At 38.7% G+C, this 19303-nt stretch overlaps 1 protein-coding gene across 4 annotated transcripts in view; it reads left to right on the top strand.

Moving 5' to 3' along the window:
• The window catches only part of CBFA2T2 (CBFA2/RUNX1 partner transcriptional co-repressor 2), a 131757-nt gene that overhangs the window by 9351 nt on the left and 103103 nt on the right, over positions 1-19303 (top strand). Inside the window, exon 1 of one of the 4 annotated variants that reach the window (XM_033094833.1) lies at positions 9289-9313. The exons of the other annotated variants lie outside the window; for them this stretch is intronic. The gene's annotated coding sequence lies outside the window, so the exon portion shown is untranslated. Of the gene's footprint in view, positions 1-9288; positions 9314-19303 lie in introns of those variants that run through there. 4 annotated transcript variants of the gene reach the window in all.

Raw genomic sequence — 19303 nt, 5'->3', positions numbered from 1 at the left:
CATTTAACAAGCGTATTGCGGTGCTGCCAGATGCAAGAACTATACTAAGTGCCAGATTCAGTCTCTTTCGTCAAAGATCTTCCAGCTTATCTTTCCTTCTGCATCCTAACACTTGTCAATTGCTCTTGTAATGAAAGCCTTGACAACTGGGTTTTAATTAAATTTGGACAGTGATGGTCCATCTTTTCCCCTTGTAATTGATGGTATTGGGGTGATTTGTATTAGGAAATGGTAAAGGAAAGATTCTGGTTCCATCAATGGAGGTAGGGAATTTCTCAGAAAGGAGATGAAATGCCAAATATGCCTCAGAGCTGCTGAGCACCTAGCTGCAGCTGTGGCATCAATACTTGGCTTGCTGTGAGCTTTCTATAGGTCTTTAAGTAATATATGCGGATTTGGTAGCTGTTGGACTCTGAGGAATGATGTGGTAAACGAGAGTTTCTCAAAAAAACCATAGTTTTTAAATAGTGATTTGAAATCCTAAAATCAATTCCTGATCATCTTTATGGGAATGTACCCTTTGTTTGTGGAATATTTTAGTTCACTTGCCACTTTGGTCCCTTTGTTCTCTTTACTCTAGTAGTTGAGTTCAATAATCGTTTATTTGAGGGGCCTAATATTTGTATTTTACTGGAAAGACAGACAAACAGCTAATTTTACTGGGAGGTGGACTATACGGAATTATCATTATAGTGACTAATGATCGTTGATTTTTTAAGATACTCTTGATTTCAAATACTCATTTACTTTTATCAACATTTTTTGAGCCCCTAGTATTAGATGCCGGGGGAAATAAAGAGAGTTCTAAGGGCGCTGGAGAAGTTTAGATGTAGTCCAGTGGGGGGAGAACAGATTGATTGAGTTTCAGTACCAAATGATAAGAGGTGATAATAGCACAGTAAGAACCACTAAGGATAGCCATCTGACCTAACATGTGTGCATGCGTGTGAGACTGTTTCAAAAAAGGCTTCTTAGAAAAAAATGACACTTGTCTTGAACCAAATCTTTTTTCCTTACAACATTTTTAAAAATTAATTTATGGACTAGCGATGTACTTATATAATTCAACATTTAAAAGGTAAAAGTGGGGGTGGCCGGTTAGTTTAGTTGGTTAGAGTGTAGTGCTAATAACCCTGAGGTTGCCAGTTTGATCTCTGCATGGGCCACTGAGCTGCGCCCTCCTTAAAAAACATAAAATAATAAAATAAATAAAAGGTAAAAGTGTTACTTAGTGAACAGCCTCCCTTACCTCTGCTCCAGCCACTCTTCCCTCCTTGGAGGCAACTAGCATTACCAGGTTTTTCTGTGTCCTTTCTGATATATTCCTGTAGGCCATATAACATTATACATAAAAGAACTTCCTCATCTTTGCATTGTATTTTATTGTATGGTTGCATAATATGTTTTTCCACAGTCCACTGCTGATAAGACATTTTCATGCCAATTTTTTGCTGTTTCAAACTGTGCGGCATAACTTTGTAAATAATATCACTTCATAAATCTGTAGAACAAATTCCTGAAAGTAATATTGCTAGGGCAAGGAGTTTACAATTTGTGTAATTTTGATAGATTTTGCCAAATTACTCCCTGGAGATGGCATATCAGTTTTTGTACTCTTACCAGCAAAGTATGTGACCCAAGTAGAAGATGGGGAAGTTCAGACTGGACCAGATTTGCAGGGGACTAAAAGTAGTGATGTTATTGGAGTATAAAGTACTAGGTGAAGAATGGCAGGAGGTGAGACGAGAGAAATAGGCAGGGGCAAGGTTTTTATGCTGCATTTTATACTTTTGCTAATGTAGAGAAAAAGAAAGGATGAGGAAACGACATAATTAAGATTGTGTTCTAAAAAGAGCCTTGGTGGCCCTATGAAGATGGATCTGAGGGGGAAGACAGGAAACAGTAAAATAATTAGATTAATGCAGTAGTCTTGTCAGACTTGTCAGACCATGGGTCTCAATTTTGGGTTTGGAAACTATTCTTGTGACTAAAAGGAGTACAAGTGTGCTAAGGGAGATAAAGGAGATAAATTTAAGAGAAAGAGCATATCTCATTGAAGGCAGCAAGAAAGGCTTTACAGAATAGTCAGTTGCATTTTGATGGATGGGTAGATCTTGGATTGGTTGATACGGAGAAATGGGATAAAGGAAATCATTCCAGGTCCTGAGAAGGGAATAAACCAGGAGTGGGCAAAATTTTTCTATGAAGGGTAAATATTTTAGGCTTTGTGGGACACATGGTCTCTGTCATGTATCCTTTTTTTTTGCAACCCTTAAAAAATGTATAGACTGTTAGACCACAGCTCTTTCTGAAACAGGCCATGAGTGGCGTTTGCGCACGGTGGGTGGTGTAGGGGAGGGTATGGAATGGCTTTAGTTGCTGACTGGGAATAAGCAAAGGCATCCAGGTTGGAAGGTGCAGGATATACTTCCTGAGTAAAATCAGGGGTACAGTAGTCCCCCTTTATCCATGGTTTCGTTTTCCACTGTTTCAATTACATTCAGTTAGCTGTTGTCCAAATACATTAAATGGAAAATACCAGAAATAAAGAATTCGTAAGGTTTAAATTGTGTGCCATTGTGAGTAGTGAGAAATCTTATGCTGTCCTGCTCTGTCCCACCTGGAACATGAATCATTCCTTTGTTCAGCATATCCACGCTGCGTATTCTCCCCACCCCTAAGTCACATAGGAGCCCTCTTAGTTACCTGACGTACTGCGGCGGTATCACAATGCTTGTGTTCAAGTAACCCTTGTAGTAGCCTAGTGCTGTGCCACATGCCTGCATCATTCACCTCACTTCATCTCATCTCGTACGCATCATGTCATCTCACATCATCCCAACGAGAATGGTGAGGACAGTACAATATACTGTGAAAGAGAGACTACATTCATAAAACTTTTATTATAGTATATTGTTACATAATTGTTCACGGTTATTATAAGTTAATCTCTTACTGTGCCTAATGTATAAATTTTATCCTAGGTATGTAGGTATAGAAAAAAGCATAATATATATAGGGTTTGGTACTGTCTCTGTTACAGGCATCCACTGGGGGTTATTGGAACGGATCCCCCTAGGGAAACGGCGACTACTGGAAAGGCAGGTTGGGGCAAAGCTGTGGGAAACTGAATGTTGGGCTAAAGAATTTGTCCGGAGGTTAGATGCATTGAGGAGTCAGTTATTGTATCGACAGGGACATTTTGTGTCATTTGGTGACATTTTGCCTAGTACTATAAACTTAACTGTGTTATCAGCTATAAAAAGCATGGTTGGGAGAATTGTCTTGCGTAGATGTTTCTATTACATGTAGTACTAATAGGGTATAAAATGTACAACAGTTGAGCTGATTGTTTAATTAAACAGCTCCCCTCACCTATATGGGTCCTGAATAAGCTTTCATTGTTTTAAGCCTCTAGTTCTACATACTGGAAAACTGGTTTTCCTCTGGGGTGAGAATCAGGGTGGGTCGATTGGTAGTGTGTGATCAAGAATTTCCTCAGATACTTATTAGACTATTAATATGATACACATATTATGCTGTATTCTGAGGGAGAAGGTCTGGTGGGGTTTTTTGTTTTTTTAAACTTTTATTTATTTTAAGTGTGTTTTTCCAGGACCCATCAGCTCCAAAGTCAAGTAGTTGTTTCAATCTAGTTGTGGAGGGCGCAGCTCACGGTGAGCCATGCGGGTATTGAATTGGCAACCATTGAATTGGAGCCATGCGGGTATTGAATTGAATTGTGTTATCAGCACCACGTTCTAACCAACTGAGCTAACTGGCCACCCTGGTGTGTTTTTTGAAACAGCTTCTCAGGTAATTTTCTATCATGCTTTCCCCATTAAAAGCCACTGTTTGAATTAATTTCTGCCCTTTCCCCCTTGTTCTCACCTTAATATCCAGTGATGCTGGGAGGATTACATTATTTTCTAGCACAAAGGGAGAGTTGAGATGGAATTTTGCTGTTCTGTAGACTGTTGACCTCTGGTGTGTCTTTTGACAGTGAACATTACTAACTCATATTATCAACTTGCTGGTCAGCTTTTCCTGATGAACGCTGGCCTTATTTCCAGTTCTTGTGGATTATATTTTGCCTTAGTCTCGTGTCTTAAAAGCTTTGTGCCTGTGTTAATAGTAAGTCAGCTTCCTTTTCATTGTTGTGAAATTACTTTTTATCAGCACAAAAACATAGGCAGTGATTACTCTGCTCTTGCTGCCCCTATTATGTCCTTGAACTCACTTTGAGCTCCTATTATGTGCACATAGAGGTACGCAGATTTTTGTTGAGGCGAAGGAATGCTCTAGATACAGGGAAATCCAAAGAGAAAAGATCTCTGATGTCCTTCTCCTTCCACAGTCTTTGGTTCTATGAATTAAAAGGCAATAAATCCTGGGGAACCCTGATAAAATCCTCAGACCAGATTATACTAGTACATGGTATCTGACATCCTTTAACAATTGTTTCTTCGTTTTAGTGGCTGCAGGTAAATAGGATAACTTATGCAGATTTATTAAGACATGTAAAGTTTGGAGACCACAGTTAGGTCACATTTAGTTTATCGTCATCTTTTCTAACTAAGGCTATCATTTCCATTTTCTAAAGCACTTGAAATTCCCTGATTTTTTAAAGCACATGTTGGTTGTGGCAGTGAAAGCTGTAATATGCAGTAATCAAAGCTTTTTTTGGTTGTGGCACATATTCATAAATGCAGATTTGGAACTATGTGTGACAGGATTGTCTGGATGGTTGAATAGGATTTATAAGCCAAGAGGGTTTTATTTAAACTTCTGCTTTCAGAAATAGGAAATTGGGATGCCATTAGGGCTTACTTAATTGGTTTGACTCTAGCTTTCTCGTTTGGAGGCAACTGAAGAGTTACTTGTGTGATGGTTTGGCCATGTGTGGAGCATAAACTTGTTTTAAGGAAAGGATCTCTTTGTATGTTTATGCATTTGCCAAATCAATTCTGTTTACATGTGAACTTTCTTCTCAATTATAGGGAAAACAGGCAGACAATCCTTGCCAATTAAATATTAGAACATGACAGACTGATATCAATCCCACAGATTAAGGGGGAAAACAGGGCTTCTGGTTTTATTAATTTACCCTGAATGATGACATTTAAAACAAGAAACCTTTGGGGAAAGATCTGTCAGTAACAGATGAGTAAATTTTTCTTATTGAAATTAGGTCCTTGTATCTAGGTAGACAGTATGGTGTAGTGACAAGGGATCTTTGGGTTGGTTTTCTTCACACTTGGATTCCACTTTATAGGTGGCCCAGTTTATAGGGCCGACCAGTGGCTCAGGTGGTTGGAGCGCCGTGCTCATATTGCCGAGGTCGCCGGTTCAATTCCCACATGAGTCAGTGAGCTGCGCCGTCTTGAACAACGGCTCTCTCTGGAGCTGGGCTGCTGTAAGCAGCCAAAGGTCGAAGCTCGGTGTGAGCTGCTGAGTGCTGCCATGGGGCTACAGCTGGCGACCGACTGCCTCAGCCAGGTGGAACACAAGGTTCATAATACCAGCATGGGCCAGGGAGCTGTGTCCTGCACAAGTAGGCTGAGAAACATCGGCCTGAACCGGAGTTGGGGGGGGAGGCGGAAGAAGGGGAGGGAAAAAAAAGTGGCTTTAGCCAGTAATTTAATCTTGAATTATATATGTGTGTGTGTGTGTATATATATATATATATATATATATATATATATATATATTTAGAAGCTTGGCAAATCTTGAATTATATTTTAAATGAAAATAACTTGACTCATGTCCAATAATTGAGAGATGTTTAAAAGATAAATGAAAATATTAGTTGTAATAGCTGTTTGGAAGACAGCTTGACAATGTTTCTTTTTCCCTGTAATTTTTTAATTTTTATGTAAACTTTTCATTAAAAATGTGTAAATCATAAATGTACAGCTCAATGAGTTTTCACAAAGTGATCGTACTTGTGTAACTGCTCTGTAGATCAAGAAGTAGAACATTCAGAGCGACTACTTCAGATGCCCACCTTTCACCTGCCAGTCACTATCCCTCCCTCTACCCCCAGGGTAACCAATATCCTGACCTCTGTCACCATGAATTAAATTTGCCCTTAAAAAAGAACATTATATAAATAGAGACATATACTGTGTATTCTTCTGTATCTGGCTTCTTTTATTGGACAATAGTTCATTCTCATTGCTGTACAGAATTCCACTATAAAAAACATACCACAATTTATCCAATTGTTAATGGATGTTTTGATTGTTTCCAGATTTTGGCTGTTAGGACTAATGCTGCAAGGAACGTTGTATATCTTTGGGTATATACCTAGGAGTAGAATTGGTGGGTCATCAAGTTTGTATATGTTCACCTTTCGTAGACACTGCCAAAAAGTTTTCCAGAGTTGTACCTACCAGTTTATACTTGTATCACCAGTCTATGAGAATTCCATTTATTATACATTCTTTTAATATTTTGCTGAGCCTTTACTCTGTGTAAGATATGAGGGATACAGTAGTAAACAAAACAAAGTCCTCTTGGAATTTAGTGTGATTGATATATATAAATAAATACACACACACGCACACACTTTTTTTTTTAAGGAGGGCGCAGCTCACAGTGGCCCATGCGGGGATCGAACTGGCAACTCTGGTGCTACCAGCACCACACTCTAACCAACTGAGCCAACTGGCCACTCCTAAAATATATTTTATACTCATGTTTAATATATTCAGGTGATGCTAAAGTATTAAGAAGTTATATTGGATAGAGAGAAGAGGAGGATGGGGAGTGTTATTAGATACATTAGTTAAGAAAGACTTCTGATCAAGTGACATCTGAGCAGAGCTGAGGGAAGTAAGCTAGCCATGTGGCTGTCTGGCAGAGGAGCGGTCTAGGCAAAGGGAATACCAAGGGTCAAAGCCCTGAGGTGGAAGCATGCTGGTATGTTCACAAAACATCAAGAAGGCTAGTATGACTGGAGCACGTTGAGGAGGGCTGATAATGGTAGAAGCTGATCTCAGGGAGGTAAACAGGCCAGAACATGCAGCATCTTAAGAGTCAAGGAAACAATTTTGGATTTTCTAAATAAGATGGAAAGCCATTGGAGGGTTTTGAGCAGAGGAGTGACATTATCTCTTTTACCTTTAAGGAGATCACTATGCTTTTGGAGAAAACACTTTAGTGGGACAAAGGTGGAAGCAGGAATGGGAATTAAGAAATTATTGCTGTAGGCCAAGAGAGGGAGGTTGGTAGCTTGGATCAAAATGTTAATGGTGGAGATAAGGAGAAATAGATGGATTGAGGATATTTTGAAGGTAGAGCAGATAGGATTTGCCCAAGTGGATTGGATATGGGGATGAGGGTATGTGTGTCAAGGAGAATCCAAGATTATTGGCTTAAGTTGCTGTTTTACTGATTTGAGAAAGACTTGGGAGAGGGTAGGAGTCCCGTGTAGGTTTGGACTGGGGTGGGAAACCAGGATTTGATAAGGGGACATGTTGCGTATGAGATGTCTATTCAGTAATCCAACTAGAGATTGTTGAGTAGGCAGTAGGATATATAAATAACATGGTAAATGAAAGTGGAGATTGCACCACATCTGGCCTTTGGAGTGATATAGAGGGAACAGAATTCTATAGAAGAATTCTCTTCATTTCAACACTTGTAAAGCTTATTATTTAGAATTTACATTGTGCAGATTTTCTTCTATTTTTGTGAGAGCTATTCAACGAGGAAGTAAAATATCAGGAATGTACTTACGGAGAAAGTTCCTGGGTACTGGTTTGAAAGGTTTGTGACTGAATTTACCAGACTTTGTATAGATTTAATCTAGTCTATCATAGTTTCCATGTCTGTTATTCTGTGTGAAATGATCATTACTGTCATGACCTTACGAAGCTCTATATGACTATAAAGTACATTGGGAGCTACCTGAAGAAAGCTTTAACCATAGAGTGGTTTCACATTGTATTTTAAAGCATGTTTGTAATATGTAATTTGAAAAATAATAGTTTAAGTGGGGGTGTCACACAACTTATTTTATTCACTGCTCACAACAGCCTGTGGATTGAGTACTATTACCGTGTCCACTTTACAATGGAAGAAACAGGCTGCCTGTGTGAAGAATTGACTCATAATGACGTCGGACATGCCTCTGGTTAGGTAGTAGAGACAAGACCTGAACCCAAGTCCTAACTCCACAACATTACATATACTAACTCTCATAGCTACCATGCTCCAGTTTTCAGCTATCCTGAAAGAATGGTAATTTATTATATAGTATTCTGCTTTGACACTATAATTTTTGAAAAAATTTTTTACAAAAGCAGTACAAGATGTTCTTAAAATAAGTTCCACAAATAGAGTAATAATTCCCATTTACCTCCTCACTGAAAGTTTGTGTGTATTTCCAGACTTTTTTGGATACCTTTACACATCTGTAATACACAAATGTATAGTGGTTTTCATAAACAGAATCATACTGTACATAATTTTTTCCAGTCTTTATAATTTCCAGTCAGATGGGAAGTCCACAGAACTGTTCTGTCAGATCTTTCTTTGCTTTAAACAAGAGCAAAGACATTTATCTCTTCTGTTGTTTTAAGTACCTCGGAATAGATTTTTATGAACGACAGCAACATTCAGTATTGATTTGCTGAACGTTAGTAGTGAGATGCCTTTAAAATGATCACACCTTCCATGTCAGAGAACTTTCCAAATACTCTGTAAAACAGGCAGATATATGAGCGACTGCTTCATGAAGCTGCCAAACACCCTTCAAGTCCTTTTCCCTTCCTCAGAAAGTGCAAGGTTGTCCATTTTGGAGTAACTGGCTCTTGGAGGTGCACCTGTTACCTTTGGTTATAGGAGATGATGTTTCTCTGCCTGATAGTAGAAGAAAGGAAGTAAGGAACCTGTAACTAGACAGAACTGTCCTGGAAATGAAAGTAGGTCCTTCCTGCTATGAATGACACAGAAGAAAAGCTTCAGGTGGATCAAACTCTCCAGGTATTTAGGTGATCATTTCCACCATTGTAAACTAATACAAATGATAGATAATGCATTTTGCTTTTAATGCCTAACTTTTAATGATGCACTCATTAAATTCTCGTTAATATTTTCAGAAAGAGAAAAGAATTGAACTGCTCTTGTGGGATAACAACTTTTACACGAGATCTGCTCTGGGCCAGTCAGTGGACTAAGGAGTCAGTCATACTGAGAAGATAATGAAGTAGGCTCTTGCTGGAGACAGGACAGACCAAACAGGAAATGGATTTGTATGGGTCTCAGAATCCCAGAGTAATGAAGGTGAATTAATGTCAAGTAACTGGTAAATATAGGCTGATATTAAAATAATGATTAAGGAGGGGAAATAACTCTGCAGTGTACACTTTGATGTGCATTCCAAAGCATCTGGGAAGCTTGTTAAATGCAGCTTCTGGGACTTCACCTCCTGGAGATTTAAATTCTGGAGGTTGGGGTAGGGCCCAGAAATCTGCATTTTTACTAAGCTTCCTAAGTAGTAATTATAGATGGGTTAAACTGTGAGAAACAGCGCTTAGAGTGTCTAAACCTGACAAAGACCATCTAAGTCTAGTTGGCGGAAGAGTTACAGGGAAGAAAAACTATTTTGATATAGAACACTTTGTGGTCAGAGTGACAAATGGAGACATCTGAGAAAGTATTAGGGAGAGAGATTAGTTAATGCAGCCTGACGTAGGGAGGAGGAGGGACTAATGTTTGATTTTATTTTTTGCTCAAAGAATATATCTCTAATTTGATTGTTTTGTATTATACATACTAGATAATGCTACATCGTCTTTTGGTAAGCAAGCTCTGTTATCTGTAGCTTACTGTATCCCTGGGACATCCTTAATTTCCAATATTTACACCATGTCCTTCATAAGCCATTAAAATATCCTCAGAAGTATAACTTTTCAGCATTCACACTAACTCATAGACTGTGGCATAAAATAATTTATCGTCTCATGAGTGTTTTTGTTTATTTGCTCAGTAAATAATCATTGTTTTTAGTTTACCAGTATTGATGAGTCTTTCCTTAATGGGGAGAAAATCCTCTGAGGATTTAAGTAGAGATTAAGTTAATTTAAGTTTCCATGGGGAGAACAGAAAATTTCTCGATTGTAAAATTTCTGTATTAAACTAGGAAGAGATTCTCATTTTTCACATGCTGTTTATTTAGCATTATCCATTCATTCACATTTACTGGTATTGACATTATCATTCTTAATATGAAGCACGGACTGCTGGGGAATAATGAGCTCATTTTACTATATCTTCCTATAAATGTTCTAAATTAAGCAGATTTGGAAGTGGTTAATGACAACCATATTTGTAACCTAGGATTGTCATACTTTATAACAATTCTTTGACATCATCATTGTAACTTCGTTAACATTGTTGTATTTGTGTTTTGGAGATGAAAGGAATATTTTAGCATCCTATAGTTAAAAATGTTGTTGGCTTTAATCTGGGCAAAAAAGGTGAAAATGCTGACCTGGGCTTGCCTAATCTGCAGCTAGCATTGTTGTAGCAAACTGTGTGGAATGGATGTGCATGAACCAGGTGTTTTACTTTAACTGCAGCTGTACCATCTGTGGGGCCAGGTGGACAGATCCTTTGTCATCAGGAAAACACAGCTGATAAGACTTAAGACTTAAGAGAAGAGCTAATTGATTGCTTTTCCTTAGCTACAGCTCTTTCTAGTCACATACACCTAAGTACAACTTTTACCTGTGCACAGGTGTTGACTTTGGTCAGGACAATAACAACAAGAAAAGTGAACAAAAAAGATGTACATTTGGCTGCTTGTTTTTATTGGATTGGCACTGAGCAAGATAATTTAAGGGGTTTTTTGTTGTTTTTATTTTTGTTTTTAGTTACTTGAGGATATTTCTAGTTCATGATACTAACTTCTCTGAGAGAGATCCTCCTAAGGATAGTTAAAAACAGTAATATGTATATATAGTTTATGGCACGCTCTTCTCGTTGCAAAACTGGGAAGTAAGCAAAAAAGGGCCGTTCGTTATGCAAAATAGCAAAATGAAGGTCATAGATCACATGCATGAAAGAATAGAAGGGAAACAGACGGTAGAGTCATAGATTCTTGGAAAGACTAGAGAGCATTCCCTCATCCCTAACTATTTTCACTGATGAGAAAACTAAGACTGTAGTGCAGGGGATCCTGCCGACTTCGCCATGTGTCGTGCGGGGGTCAGGCGGGGTCTCTGGTCCCACTCCCCACATAAGAACGCAGGATATGGCTAGGCCAAACAGGAACACCCACGGAGCCATAGGTAAGGGAGTCACACCACTATACTCTCACTGGCGGCTGGGTTGGAGACACAGGAACCAGGAGCAACACAATTCTCAACCCTCACTGTGTCGCTTGCAGACTCAGCCACCATCTTCTTGCTAGCTCCCCCTTTTTTTCTTTCTGCTAGCCTAGCCACGGCAGTTATATTCATGGCTAATGGCTCACTGGTTACAGCTGACGGCCAACTAGCCACAGCTGCTGGCCATTTGATCACAGTCGATGGCCATTTACTACCTGAGCCAGCACCTTTCTATGTGAGGCCGAGAGCCTGGAAACTGCTTTTTGGGGCTCTGTCCCCACAAAGACCTAGAGAAAATACTTCCTCAGGATAGCGGGGTCTGGTTCCTTGGAGAATTGGGTGAAAAATTCAAAATAATTTTTAATTCTGAAAAAGTGGATCAAATCCAGTGATATTTTACAAAGAAATAGCAAAGTGAGCCAATTTAATGTAGTGAACAACCAGCTATGTACATAATTTTAGCTCACCTGGGACTACAAACTAAAAACGAGCCTATGTTACATATAATGTTTCAGAAACAATCATCCTATTACTGGGCTGTGTGACGGAGCTAGGAGTTTGCCCTACCCTATCATACTCAAGGTTTAACTTCATATTTATGCACCTCAGTTTACGAGATACACGTGGACAGCATTTGAGAGGATTCAGAGATCCCCAAATAAGGTTAAGAAACAAACTCCAGTTGAAAAGTTTAAGAAACTGTGCCTGATTAAGAGAAAGCATAGACGATTAAGCCATTAAGGGTTGTTTTGCAAAAGTTGGCTAGTTGTATACTGTGGGGACGAGTCCCAGAGAGCAGTTTCCAGGCTCTCGGCCTCACGTGGAAAGGTGCTGGCTTGGGTAGTAGATGGTCATCAGCTGTGACTAGTTGGCCGTCAGCTGTCACCAGTTAGCCAATTAGCCACTGATAACTGCTGTGGCTGCTCTAGCAAGTGCGGATTGTGGCTACCAAGTGTGTTTAGGAAGCTAGCAAGTACGCTTAGGCAGATTACGGATCGTGTGGAGCCTGCTTCCTGTGTCTCCAACCCAGCTGCCAGCAAGAATATAGTGGTATGAACCCTCATCCATGGCTCCGTTTTTGTTCCTTTTTGGCCTCACCATGTCCTGCGTTCTGGTGCAGGGAGCGGGAACTGAGACTTACTTACTTACTTTAGTAAGTAATACTTACTAAATACTTACTCCCTTTAGTACTAGACAGGAAGGGGCAGGCAACATCAGATTTACCTTAGCCATGAGGAAAGCGGGTACACATTGTATGTTGTGGACTTAGCTACATTTGTGTCACCTGGAAGCTTGTTTCAAATAGAGAGTCTCGGGCTCTGGCCCAGACCTACTGGATTTGCATTTCAATAATATTTCCCCAGGTGATTCATATGTACATTAAATTTGAGATGTATTGGGTTAAGACATAGACTTTATAATGAATTAAGATGATTAATTCTCATTTTCCAAGAGCTTTTTAAAAAATGGGATTCTTACCTGGATGAGAGAAGTTTTTACAATTTTTGAGTATTTACACCCTTCTTGAGAAAAATTAAGTAGAATGAAATGATGAAGGGAATTTATATTAGCCTGAGCGAAAGCACAATAATTAAATATGAAGCTAATGAAGTTCTAAACAAGGACGGCAGAGTAGGAACCACTATGAAAATTGTGGGTTACATATACAGCTTTCTTTTTCTCAGCAAGGACACCACTTGGAGTGATCACAAAATACGGTGATGGCTGCTGCCGAGAGTGCCATCCAACGGAAAGGCAGGAATCTTTACTACAGGAAGCGAGGCATGAACCTTAGGTAGTTAACAGTGTGTGACAAGTTTCAGCTTGTTCGGTGCAGTCTGTTTGGTGTGAGCTACAGTTGAGAGAAGGTGTGTTTTAACATGTGCCATAAATCATCCTCCATCATGACAACACTCCGTGTCACACATCGCTTCTGGTATGGCAATTTCTGTCAAATAACAACATTACGGTGTGTCCTTATCCACATTATTCACCGGATCTGGCACCGTGCAACTGACTTCTGGCCCTTCCTCAAAGTCAAAATGATTCAGGATATCGAGGCAGCCACGAAAGAGGACTTCCAGAACTGCTTCAGAAAGTGGCAAGAACGATGGGATAAGTGTGTTTGAAGTGGGGGGGAGGGGAAGATATTTTGAGGGGGATTAATAGCAATGTGTTTTACTGTATTTTTAAAATTTAAACATTCACCGTATTTTTTGATCACACCTCATACATGTCAGCTTACCTTCCTGCCTTGAACTCTAAAATGAATCCATTGCATTGGCCTTTAGGAGACTTTGAACAACAATGGATTGTTAAGAATTTTAAATACAATGAAGGAAGTATAGTGCATGGTTCTTATTTCTGCCTCTTATGTGCAAGGTTAAAATGAAGTTCTGTAAAGAGTGTTCTGCAGGGATGCCAGAGAAAAACATCTGAATATTTGGCTTCATTCACGAATATAATTGATTCATTCAACAAATATTTATTGAGTGTCTCCTATGTGCCAGGTACCATTTTAGGTACTAGAGATAGAGCAGTGATCGAAACAAATTCCTTGCTCCCCTGGGGCTCACAGTCTAGTGAGGAGACAGCCAATCACAAGCAAACAAATGTCTGCTAAAACCCCAGGTGTAGATAAATGCTTTGAAGAAAAATAAAGCAAGCCAAGGGATTGGAAAATGGTGGGAGAGGGAAGGTATGGAGAGGTTTGCTGCTTTTATAATGGAGTTGATTTTTGATTAATCTTTTGGTTTAAGAGCTAATTTCTTTCCCTAGGCTTTAAAAAATAAGTTTTTAAGACAGTTATTAGTTGTCTCGAATTTAGCAGACTTAAGTTTTAAAGCCACCAAAATATGTACAGATATTTCTATTTTTTTGATTCAGAGAATTACATGTAACTCAGTGCCTGGTACATAGTTGGCATTTAATAAAAATTGGAATGTTTCTTAATAAACCTCAAGTTAAGATCTTTTATTAAGAAAATCAAAACTGTCCTGCCATGAGTCATGTGGGTTGAATTCTTGGTTGGGTAGGAAAGGAGGATGTGGAACCTGGGTAGACTAGGTGATTTTCAGATGACTTTTTAAAGTACCTTCTTTTGTTCTCCTTTTTATATTATTGCGACTTTTGGATCCTTAAAAAGGTAGCTGGAATTCAGAATCTGAGGGTTTGAACAGAGAAGTGGTTTCTTCACTCTGTTGCTTACTGTAACCATCTAGATGGGTATGGCTTTGGAATAACAAAGGGGTTTTCAGACTGTGGGATCTTGAGTGATGGGTAACATTTCTCTCCCTTTGTTCTCATTTTCTCCTGGGACTTGCCTAGACGGGCTTGCTACAAACTTTCAAATATTCTCATTTTCAAATAAAATAAATTTTGTTGCAAATTTAGTTTTAAGTATTTTTTTCTTATTCAGATGTTCAGTTACACACTTTAAAACTTGACTTTGGCTGGTAAACACACAACACAATATGCAGATAATGTGTTAGAATTGTACACTTGAAACCTGTATAATCTTATTAACCGATGTCACCCCAATAAATGTAATAAAATGAATTTAATAAAATAGGATTGATCTTATTAGAAGTATGTGCTTAGAGGAGAGTTAACTTTATCCTTGCTGTGCTAGAAATGACCTGGTTAAGTTACACTCAGGTAATAAGCACAATTTTTTTTGGTATTAATTTGAAAAGAAAGTCATATGTATGACTCCTGTGCATAGATCAGAAAATGTGGATAACAAAAATTTTGTAAACAGCCTTTATTGAGCTATAATTCACATATTGCACTCTTAAAGTGTACGTTTAATGGATTTTAGTGTATACAGAAGATTGTGCAACCATCAGTACTGTATACCAGAACATTTCCGTCATTCCCCAAATAAACCCCGTACCCATTAGCAATCACTCCACATCATTCTCTTTCCCAGCCCCTAATCTACTTTCTGTCTCTGGATATGCCTATTCTGGACATTTCATATTAAGTAGTAAAAACATTGTTTGAATTGCATTATATTTAAGCTTTTTTGAATTAATTGGCAATATTTAAAATTGGGGAAAAATACAACATGTGGCCGTTCGTGACTGACTTCTGTCACTTAGCATGTTTTTGAGGTCTCTCCATCTTGTAGCATGTGTCAGCACTTCATTCCTTTTTATGGCTGATAATGTCCAGTGTATGATACACAGTCAATCCTCCTTATTCAAAAATTCTGCATTTGCAAATTTGCCTACTTGCTAAAATTTATCTGTAATCCCGAAGTCAATTATATGTGGTCATATGTACTTGTGAGCAGAGCAGTGAAAATTTGAGTCACCCAACACTCACATTCCCAGCTAAAATTGAACAAGGTGACTTTGCCTTCTTGCTTTTGCTGTCATGCTGGAAACAAGTCCTTTTCATGGTCTGTTTTGTGCTTTTTGTGGTGAGTTCGCTGTTTAGAATGGCCGGTTAGTATGGTGCTGAAGTACCATCTAATGTTTCTAAACACCAGAAGGCTGTGATGTGCCTTGCGGAGGAAATGTGTGTTAAATTAAGGTGTGGGTTATATTGCTATTGGCCATGAGTTCAATTTAATAAGTCAACAATATACATTAAATAAGGTGTCTTTAAACAGAAACACGTAAAACAAGACTATGTATTGATCTATTGATGAAAATGTGACTAGGGGCTTGAAAGAAGCCAGTCCTGAATTTCCCCTAGGAGCGGTGGTTCACCATTTGCCAATTCAGTGTTTGTGGCAACTTGATAGAACATAAGTACTATGAAGAACGAGATTCTACTAACAAATTTTACTTAAACATTTATCAGTTGATGTATGTTTGATTTGTTTACAACTCCTGCTATTATGCATACTGCTATAAACATTTCTGTACCTATTTTTATACAGATATGTTTTCAGCTCTCTTGGGTGTATAACAGGAGTGGAATTGCTGGATTTTGTGGTAATTCTATGTTGAACCTTTTGAGGAACTGCTGGATCACTTTGGGAGAGTGCCTGACGATATTCCATTCTCAACAGCAGTACATGAACTTTCCAATTTCTCCACATCCTCCCCAGTACTTATTATTATCTTTTTGGTTACAGCCATATCTGGTGGGCTGAAGTGGCTTCACATTGTGGTTTTAATGTGCATTTTCCCTATTGGCTAATAATGTGGAGCTTCTCTTCGTGCGCTTATCGTCATTTGCATATCTTTGGAGAAATCTCTATTCTTTGCCCAGAAGATAGCTCTTTACCAAAACCAAAACATCTCTGATGAATAAATTTATTTTATGGCAAAACTAAAGTTTTAAATTGTCTAAAACCCAAATTCAGAATTATAAATTAGCTTCTTATAGGATACTGATACTGTACTGTGGATACTCCTACCTTCTTCCAGTAAGGCCAAATAAAAATGTCAAATTGATTGTAATAAAGGAAGTCAATGCCTTAAGCCATATTTCCATACGAGGAGGACTGTTGTCTGAATACTGCTTTGAGAGGTGTTTATCCCATTCTGCTTTTTTGTGGTCAGAAGGCCTGGAAAGTTCTAGTTTCACATCTTTCCTGGCTTGCATTGCAGTACTACAGTGAGAATTTGGCCATAAAGCCGCATACTCAAGTGAGTGCAGGTATGCATCCTACTTTAATTACTGCGGAAGGTCTTCCCGTCTCTCTCCCCCTTTGTTCTCTTTGTGAGTTAAGAAAACAAAACAAAACAAAATTGTCACAGTATTACTCCTGGTATTTTTGTATCAAGAAAGAAATCGGTAATACTTAAATTAAAAAAAAAAAGAAAATAGATTCAGATATAACCTGGGTCACAGTTCCAGGTATAGGGGAGAATGTTAACAAAGATCTCTGTACCTGTCATTATGTGGATGATTATTCTAATATTCCCTAATTTTATAGGATCGGTTGGTGGCAAGCTCGTTTTAAGTCCTCAGCTTCGTTACAAGACTTGTGGAGTCATGTTGAGCCAGCTCTTCATATGAATATTTAATAAGGTTTGCTAAATCCAGGAATCTTATTAAAAAGTGTTCTCCTTGATGTCCTAGATACAGATATTATACACCGTTTAACCTGTACATGTTTTATAATAAATATGTGTTTTCTGGTTATTTAAATTTTATGCTACTGAGTTCTGGATATTGTGATTTGTCCAAATTTCAAAAACCAAAGAAAAAATATGTATGTGGCACATTTTTCATGAAAGGCAAAGAACTAGGAATTCTGCATAGGACAAATTTTCCAGATCTTAAGAACCTTAATATTTTGTCAGAGGTGTATGGCCTGTGAACTCAAGTGACTGAGACAGGTTAAGGTGAGGACACGTGAATGGAATAAAGAAGCTGATCAGTAAAGGTTGTGTGTGGAAAATGTCCTCTGAACCAGGCAGGCTTGAAGGATAGCTTTCAGGTGATCTAAAGAGAAGCAGATCATGACTCGAATCCAGACTTTTCTGATTGGCTTGATTTGTTTAGTTGGCTACTTTTCCCTCTTTGACTCAGAGGATCCCAGATTGGGCCTTTATTATCAACCTTTGACTCATGTCAGTTATATTCCTGCCCCCTGTTCTTGTGTGTGTAATCAGGGATCTGCAGTTGTTACAAGTCATGTGTCTACACCTTTTTGCCAGAGTTGTATATATAACTATGTTCACCCTTCCTTAACATGCCCACTCTTTTGGGTGAGAATCAGGCTATCTGCCCAAGAACCAACTTAATCTATTCCATCCAGTACCAAGTCCTGGGGCTAATGGGGCCACCAGTTGGCTGGTTTGAGGAAGTGTTTGAACCTTTCCTTTCCCCTGGGAGTTTGCACTTCCCCCAGCCCAGTTATTTTCACATTATAACATTTCTCACACTTTGTTTTTGTTTTAAGTAACCTTCCATTCCTCTTTCAATTCTAGTTAATTACTGCAGATCTTCCTATCTCTGTCCTCCTTATTTTGTTCTCTTTATGAGTTAAAAAGAAAGAAAAAACTAGGCATAATAGGACTTCTAGTATCTTTGTATCAAGAAAGAAGAAATCACTAATACGTAATTTTTTTTTTAAATGAAAATAGCTGCAGATATGACCTAGGCCACAGTTCCAGGTATGGGGGAGAATGCTAACAAAGGCGCAGAGGTGGGAAAGCACAGATGGGCTTACAAGATGGCAAATACTCTCATTTGGTCCAGAATACATCTCACATACTGTTATTGTATATCCTCAACTTGTGTCTGGGGATTTTGAAAATGCATTTTTGTTGGATTATTGCCCCGTTAGAAAAAAAAATTCCGATCTGTTGCAATTCCACATTTGAAACTGCTTCTTTCTGGATTCCTTTACCCTTGGACCTTCCTAATAATTTCTGTGGTAACACTGGGTCTGATCTGTTTCTGCGCTAAACGAAAGCACACAATCACAAAACTGGAGGCCTAAATGAGAGGCATATGGGAGTGGTGTAAAAAGGAAGGAGTCTTCATATGCCTGGGTGGGCGAGCTCAACTAATAGCTCCCAGCAGTTCTTCTGAATCAGACATTGTGGAGCCAAGAGTCTAGCATTTGGAATTCCACTGCCTGTGCGAAGGGTCTGTCTTTTATCCTTCAAACCACCATTTGTTAAATAGCTAATGACCCAGTGGGCCTGTTGACAACAAAGGGGGGAGGCTGGCAAAGATCAAGTTTAAAGGAAAAAGGAAAGAAAAGTTCAAAGGTAGGAACGTAAGAACAAAAAAGGCTTGATCATATTTTCACCTACCCTCTATTATTTTTAAACTATTGTGGAGAATTTTGAGCATATACAAAGTTGACAGGATAATGTAGTGAACCCCCATGTATCTATCCCCTCGGCCTCAGTATGCTGCAGTTAGCACAACCTGGTGAGCCTTGGGTTTGGTGTTTCGGCCTCTTGAGAGCTTGTCACCTTTGGCGGAATGCTGTCAAAGTCTTTTCCCAGATTTAGCACCTAGTGTGTACAGAACGCTGTGTTTTG

This window comes from Rhinolophus ferrumequinum, chromosome 23, assembly GCF_004115265.2.
Source record: "Rhinolophus ferrumequinum isolate MPI-CBG mRhiFer1 chromosome 23, mRhiFer1_v1.p, whole genome shotgun sequence".
In the NCBI taxonomy this organism is placed as follows: Eukaryota; Metazoa; Chordata; class Mammalia; order Chiroptera; family Rhinolophidae; genus Rhinolophus; species Rhinolophus ferrumequinum.
Note: the sequence above shows the minus strand (reverse complement) of the source record. Positions and strands in the feature narration are given on the sequence as shown.